The 7,843-nt window shown below is 32.5% G+C and overlaps 1 pseudogene; it reads left to right on the plus strand.

Moving 5' to 3' along the window:
* Positions 1-2,379: 2,379 nt before the first annotated feature.
* LOC149531669 (tRNA (guanine-N(7)-)-methyltransferase pseudogene) lies at positions 2,380-2,979 on the plus strand (annotated as a pseudogene).
* Positions 2,980-7,843: the final 4,864 nt, after the last annotated feature.

The following is a 7,843-nucleotide window of genomic DNA, read 5'->3' on the forward strand; positions in this document are numbered from 1 at the left end:
AGACGAGCAATTTGCAACTAAAAAGTTCAGACCCACAGTGGAAAAGGTGCGATCTTTGTGAAATAGAAGAGGAAACTTGGAAACATACATTCATTCTACATAAAATTTAGATTTCAAACAAAGAAGAAACATTTACTGTAGCATCACATTGCACAAAGAACAAAATCAGGAAATAACTCTGTTAAGAATTTCAAAGAGGGTAATGGCAGTTGCAAAGGAGATAATGAAAAGAGTTGTCTTCTTAGAGAGTATGCACTAAAATGGTTCAACTCATATATCTCTAGGAAGCACACTTTTAAAGAGGTTGAAGAGGAAGCAAATAACATGCAAAATGCAGAGCAAGATCACATGAGGAAGAGGGCAAGAAGGGATATAGATGATGGTAGCTCTCCCTTTAAAGAGGTTAGCAAGATCTAATGTTCTTTTCTGTAAACATCTTCTAAATGCAATCACCACTAAATGTACTGTTCATATTTATAAAAGAATGAATACTAAATATGTAAGAAATATCTCCTCCATATGAATACCTATTTTACTTCTAAAATTGCTAAAAATTTATAGTGTCCTTTATTCCATGAATATTTTTATTGTGCTTGTAAGCACTACAAAATCTAAGTGGTCACCCATATAGTTTCCAATTACAAGTGGACGACAGGTGGGCAACACAACATTTTCCCCTCCATGATTGCCTTTGATTTTGGCTATTTGAGATAAAATATTGGTTGTTGACATGATACAATTTGCATCTCAGCTGTTAAAAAGTGGGAGACGCTCTTATATGCCATTGAGGATGAACCGACAAAGGACAAGCTCTGACTTCCCATTGGGTAATTTTGGTGCATTTCAATCAGCTACTTAACAATTCAATCAAATAAATTATTTATTTATTATATTTAATACATTTAGGCTAAATACATGGGTGAGAGGTCATAAATTGAAATCTTATAGGAAACATGTATGCACGTCTTCTTTGTAACACAGTTAAATAGTTCTTTTGAGAAGTACCGAATATGCTTATATTGTTGTAAGTTTCTATAAATCCATGTACACATTACTTGATATCATAGATTATAACAAAAGTGTTTTCTTTCTTTCTTTTGATTGCAGTTATCAAGAAACCAATGGAAACAGAGAAGCAGGGGGTTTTGTTGGCATATGAACTTCTAGTGTCGCAACAATTTGGAGTGGCAGCTCGTAAGATATTAGAGCATGTGGAGCAGTTCCAGTCATTTTCTGAAGGAAAATATTCAACTCATTTAAAATCAAATGATGATTGTCAAATTTCATCAAGATCTCTAGAACCTTTGGCTTTGACAATTAAAGGTACATCTTCCTCAAGATTTTTGGGCATGTATCAAATTTTAAATCTAATTTTATGTGACAGTTTTGTAATTCATTTTTTCAATCCAATTGTAACTGTATTGTAAACTATTAATAGCTCAATTACAAGCCTATAATCTAAAAAAAAAACATCAATTCTAGTAGAGCTCTAAATCAAATACATTAATATATAATAATTCAAATATACCTTCTCACACATTGTTCGAATAGACTTCATTGTTCTCCAATCCTTCAAGACCTTGTACATAATTGTATTGTTTCAGCATTAAATACTAACTTAAAATGACATGAAAGAAAAATATTGTTGATTGATGACACAAAGAAGATAGAAAAATAATACTAATCATAATAAACAGACAATGATAACATGCCGGCAATAATACTTAATGTGATTTTTTAAATATCAACACACTAAAAAACCTCCATTTTACATCTGAAAGTATATTTAACAAGCAATAAATTTTCATTTAATTTTTTCCTGCATTTGAACAGTTTATATTTTATTTATTTTCTAATAATTGCTTCTCATTTGTTCCATAGAAAACACAATACCAGTATCAAGTTCAAACAAACTCTCTACATTAAATATTGCAACACCTTCATTTTGTATTAGTCATTGCAACATCTACCTTGGACCTATTGGAGCATCATCTAGTATCACTAATGTTGTTGAAAGTATTCCAATAGTTCCAAAAGAGATGAAATTCTTTCGAATGTGTTTATTAGATGTATATGGGGTTCCTGAAAAGACAAAAGGTTTTCGAATGTCTTTATCGGAGGTATGTAAGGTTAATAATGGACTATGTCCCTAATTTTCCCCCTTTCTCAAATTCAAAACCCCCGTTTTGTCAAATTTGTCCATTGAGCGAGACCATGACTACACAGGGGTTGCAAAGATCTTAAAGAAATATGACAAGACAACGGGAGGCGTGTCATGGCAGCCATTCATCTAGGAGGTTCTGCAACAGCCATTCTTCACCACAGAGCTTCTCTCCAATCTCGTCAAGAAATGTGAAGAAAAACCCTCGAATTCAAGCAATGTCACATGCTAGAGAGCATTGCACGTCCGTGAAGCATCCAAGGAAGCATTTTTACAGAGCGCGAGCTCATAGCAATCCTCTCAGTGATTCACACTTTCTTGTACCTCTCTGTTTGGCTCAATTCGATTATGCTGACCATTTCCCTTCATATTTCTCCGAAAAACATCTCCAAGACAACAAATCTCCAGTGCCTAACCCTAATGGCGAAGCTCAAGAAGAACACGAAGTCTCGAACTCTAAGGATTTGAAACCAGCGAACGCATGTTCTGCCTCAACTGGTCAAGAAAAGAAAATTCGGTTTGCAGATATTGGCTGCGGCTTTGGTGGGCTTCTGGTGCAGCTTTCACCCATTTTCCCATCGACCCTGATGATAGGCATGGAGCTCCGTGACAAGGTAAGTGAGTATGTTAAAGAAAGAATTTTGGCTTTGCGAAAAGTGAATCTGGGCCATTATGATAATATCTCTATAGTGTCCCTACTGAGTTTGTTTCCAGAGCATATAAAAAGGAAAAAGGAGGAGAAAGAAGCAGCAGAAACTTTTCCATACCTTGGGTGCTCGATTTGGCGATTCAGAGGCAGTGATAATTCTCAGCGATAGCGGAGCTCGATTTGGTGGCAGTAGATAATGAGCAATGCGCCTCTTTTTTTTTTCCTTATAGCCCAACGACGTCACAATTGCGACGTCGTTGGGCTATAAGGCAAAAAAAAAAAGCCAAATGCAAATTGACGTCGCAAAACACTCCCAAATCTATTAGTGTCATCAAATTGCTTATAGAGGTTTCTGAAAATGAAGAACAATCAAATTTCATACACAAGGGTTTTAACCTAAATATAATTTGAAACAATTTCAATCAAACTTAGAGAAGACAAATATTTCGATGAAAGAACTACTGGACAAAACCCACGAGATCCTACCTAGATTTGATGCTAAACAATGCATGCACAGAGCTCGCAATCAGATTCTTTTTCCTTTGAAGACCCTCTTCCCAAAAATTGGCTCCTCCAAACCTCGATATTGAGAAATAAACTCTCTTTTCCTAATAAAGTTTTTTTCCCCAAATTAGGGCTTCAATTGTGTAATCACGTGAAACCCATTTTCCTTAATTATTTTATTATTTTAATTTCATTGACAAGCTTTTTGTAAGTAATAAAAATTATCTTTATTGAATCAATTTCTTTCTCTCTTTAATTAATTCACAAGACATCTTTAATAATATTTTTATTAATTTAACTAATAATATTATTTAGAGTTTATTATTAAAATGAAACTCCTAAATGAATTATTATTAAATTAAATAAATATAATTATGTCAAAATTAGACCTTTAATTAAATCTTTAAATTTAATTCTTTTATTCAATTAATTTCTCAATTAATTAAATATCAATTTTTCATAGAAATTTAATTAAATTATCTTTTAATTTGATTCAATTATAACTAAAAATCACAACAAACCCACAAGACAAAATACGAAAACTCAACTGAAGGACAAAGCATAGATTCAACTCCAGGGTCAAAATCACGAATTCAATTCAGTTGACAAATTCAAATGGGTAAGCAACTCATACGCTTGTCCTACTTTCTAGGATAATTGGCTTAAGGTTAGGATTTTGAATCAAAGATTATCTCTCCTCTTTTACCATTGAGATACTGCGATAGGATATGCTCATCCTGGCAATTCAAGGAAGTCGATACTTGGTACCTGCAATTTGCATAAAATTTGAGCATGTACATACACATATAATCTAAACTAAAAAAGTAATGGTAGGGAGTGGTGCATCATGTGGATCTTGACTACTAGGCGACTACAAATCCCTCCCTCAACCACATTAGGAATGTCAATCATAAAGTAAAATATACAAGTACACCATACATATGCAAGTATGGGGTAAGTAACCATAGAATTGCATATAAATCATTCATCTAACTAAAATCATGAAATATTATAAATCACTATATTAACATACATGTATCATCATCAAAATAATCCTGAACACATGAAATAACTAAGTAACTAAAACATAAATCAACTAAGTATGAAATAAAATTTAATCAAATCCGGTAACCTAGTACAACTAATCATAAAACACTATCATAAAATTGGCCTAAAAGAATCTGGCAATGCAATAGAAAAGTCAAATAGGGGTAGGCATTACAAAAAATATCTATTTTTTGACCTTTATTGATAATACATGGGTTTATTTTCTTAAGAAGAAATCTGAAGCACTTGGATGCTTCAAGCATTTTATAGTTATGGTAGAAAAGAAAAGTGGGTATTCCATTAAAATACTTAGAACAAATAGAGGGGGAGAATTCATCTCCAAAGAGTTTTCTAATTTTTGTGACATGCATGGCATTCAAAGACAACTTACGATAGCCTTTACCACCTACCAGAATTGTACTACAGAAAGAAAGAATCATACCATTATGGAGATGGCATGAAGTATGTTAAAGTCTAAGAACCTTCCAAATTCTTTTTGGGGAGTTGTAGTGGCAACCATAGTTTATATTTTGAATTGAAGCCCAACAAAAGTGCTTCAAAATATCACTCCAAAGGAAGCCTAGAGTGGACACAAGCCCTCAATGGTTCACTTTCATGTATTTGCTTGCCTTGCATATGTACATGTTCCTATTCAAAAGAGGAAAATGTTGGATGCTAGATCCCATGTTTGCATCATTGTATGATATTTAGATTCCTCCAAAGGATATAAATTTTATGAACTTGACACAAAGCAATGGACTATTAGTCGAGATGTGGTTTTTGATGAAGGGGGAGTATAAGAATGTAAGAAATAAGTTTAACAATCTACACCATTCATCATGGGTAATGAAGATGGTCAAGTCCCTCCTCTCCCCACTAGCTCAAGTGGAAGCTCAAGCCCGAGTCCTCCAAGTTCACTAAGTTTCTCTTCAGTTGAACCTTCTGTGTATGAAGAAGCTGTGACAAAACCAATGTGGATTGATGCTATGAATGAAGAGATGCATGCTATTGAGAAAAATGATACATGTGAATTAGTTCCACTTTAGAAAGGCAAATAGGTGATTGGTGTCAAATGGATTTACAAGGTGAAATATCACGCTGATGGTTCTATGAAAAGCTAGACTAGTTGAGAAGGGATTTGCACAAACACCTGGAGTAGATTATCTAATGAGTTTTGCTCCAATTGCCAGTTTTGATACAATTAAAATTATATTGTCTATTTCTTCTTAAAAGAAGTGGCCAGTCTATTAGATGGATGTAAAATCATCTTTCCTAAATGGCTATATGATGAAGAGGTTTATGTAGATCAGCCTATTGGCTATGAAATGTTAGGAACTAAAAAAAACACTCTATACTTTGAAGCAAGCACCACATGCTTCTTCTTCTTCTTCTTTCCCATGAACTAGTTTTGTAGTGCAAGGAACATGTTGAACAAAATAAGTAGTAGAGTATACATGCTCAACCATCTCTTCCCACTTCTTAACCCTTAAACCCTCCTTAAACTAGTATACATGCTCAACCCTTAAACTTGTATCTAATCTTGCCCCATTAAAAAATTAGTTGGATATCACACACTCCCCCACCCATCATCCCCTCCTCCAAAAAAAAGAAGGAAATATTTCCTACCTAATTGTGAAGGTTGAATTGAAAGGCATATAATGCTAGATAATGATGGCTTTGAAAGACTCATTTGTTGATACTTATAGTTGCATTTATATCCATTTTAAATTAGTTTTATGACCCTATATAATATACGTGACAAGGTTTCTACTTGAGACTTTCAGAAAACATCTAGCAAAGTTAGAAAGTATCAACTCCTAACAACAAACAATATCAGTGAGAAAAAATGTTCTACTTGCTTTGATTCAAGAATATCATATTGATATATTAAAAAAAAAATAGTAATATTTTCCAAATATTTCATAAAAGAAAAATGTCTACTACAGAATATTACTTCATGCAATCTAAAATAGGGCATGGACGGTGTTATATTTGATTATAAACATGCATTTTTTTTTTGAAAACTCAAATTGTTGTCTATAATCAAATTTTACAATGTTCATTGTAACTTTCTATAACCCTACATTTCTTTAAGAGATGAGGAATTTGATGATTGCAAATCTACCTTCTCAATTCTCACATATTGGAGCCAAAAAGCCCCTTAAGCCCATCACTTGTCTCCTTTATCTCCTATATCCAAATCAAAAATGTATATCATAGATAACATGTTAGAATATATGTTTTCCTCCATAATTCTATCTACACAATCCCAATTTTTGGCACTTTTCTGGTATTTAACACAACTTTACAATTAGTTTACTAGAAAACACTTCTATATTAGAGTTGTCTAATCTTTCATCATTTTCATGTCAAGGAAAGAAAAATTATATCATTTTTCCCAATGCTCCTATTGCTAAAATTGAATCCATTCCTGGGATGTCACCAAGTTTCTCACTCATAATCTATTTTGTAATGAGAATAGTTAAAGAAAAGAGATATTGATTACTTTCTAGAAAAGATGATGCTTAGAGAAAAATATATTGACATCTTCATAGGGTGTAAGGGTAATGTTATACCTTTGTCCCTTCTAACACCTATATTTACTTACATATACATATACATATACATATACATATACACATACATACATACATACATACATACATACATACATACATACATACATACATACATACATACATACATACATATATATATATATATATATATATATATATATATATATATATATATATAGAGAGAGAGAGAGAGAGAGAGAGAGAGAGATGATTCTAGATAAATGGAGAAAAATATATTCTACCTACCTCACCAAGAACTCCTTTTGTTACATCAATTATGCTATCTACCTTCTTCAATCTAGAAAGAGGTTCAAGAAGCATCTACAACCATTTTCATATTAATAAGTATGACAAATTTAGTAGAATAATTAATATTTTACAATTTCAATTGTGCAATAATGTAGTTATGGATTACTAGTGTACATTTGGATATTGTAACTCCTTCCTAAAGAAAATCTAATCTTAATTGTATTTCATGGTTTTGAGAAACATTACTAGCTACTTGCCTTGAATACCTTTATTTATCACTATCCATCTATTGCCAAATATTTTACATGCCTACATTGGAAATAAAATAAAATGGGACAATGACTGAATTACAAGACCCACACACAAATCACATTCACAAATTTTAAGATTTTGTTTGAAATCTAAATTTACTGAAATCTAATTTACAGGCTCAATATTTGACCCGAAAGGCTTTAATTCATGAGAATTTGATGGTATTAGGAGTGTTTATTACATAATAAGCTATGTTCTTGTTGTTTATACTAACTATCCCTATTAATGCACCTCCCAAATTTTGTCTTAGGCTTGCAATTAAGGTTCACTTGCTATTGCATATTTGTGGAAGCTTCAAAGGCATCTTTGAACAAACCCACTAACATTATTTTGCATCAATTA

This window comes from Cupressus sempervirens, chromosome 11 (genome assembly GCF_028749045.1).
Source record: "Cupressus sempervirens isolate cs-2001-9-10 chromosome 11, ASM2874904v1, whole genome shotgun sequence".
Lineage (NCBI taxonomy): Eukaryota > Viridiplantae > Streptophyta > Pinopsida > Cupressales > Cupressaceae > Cupressus > Cupressus sempervirens.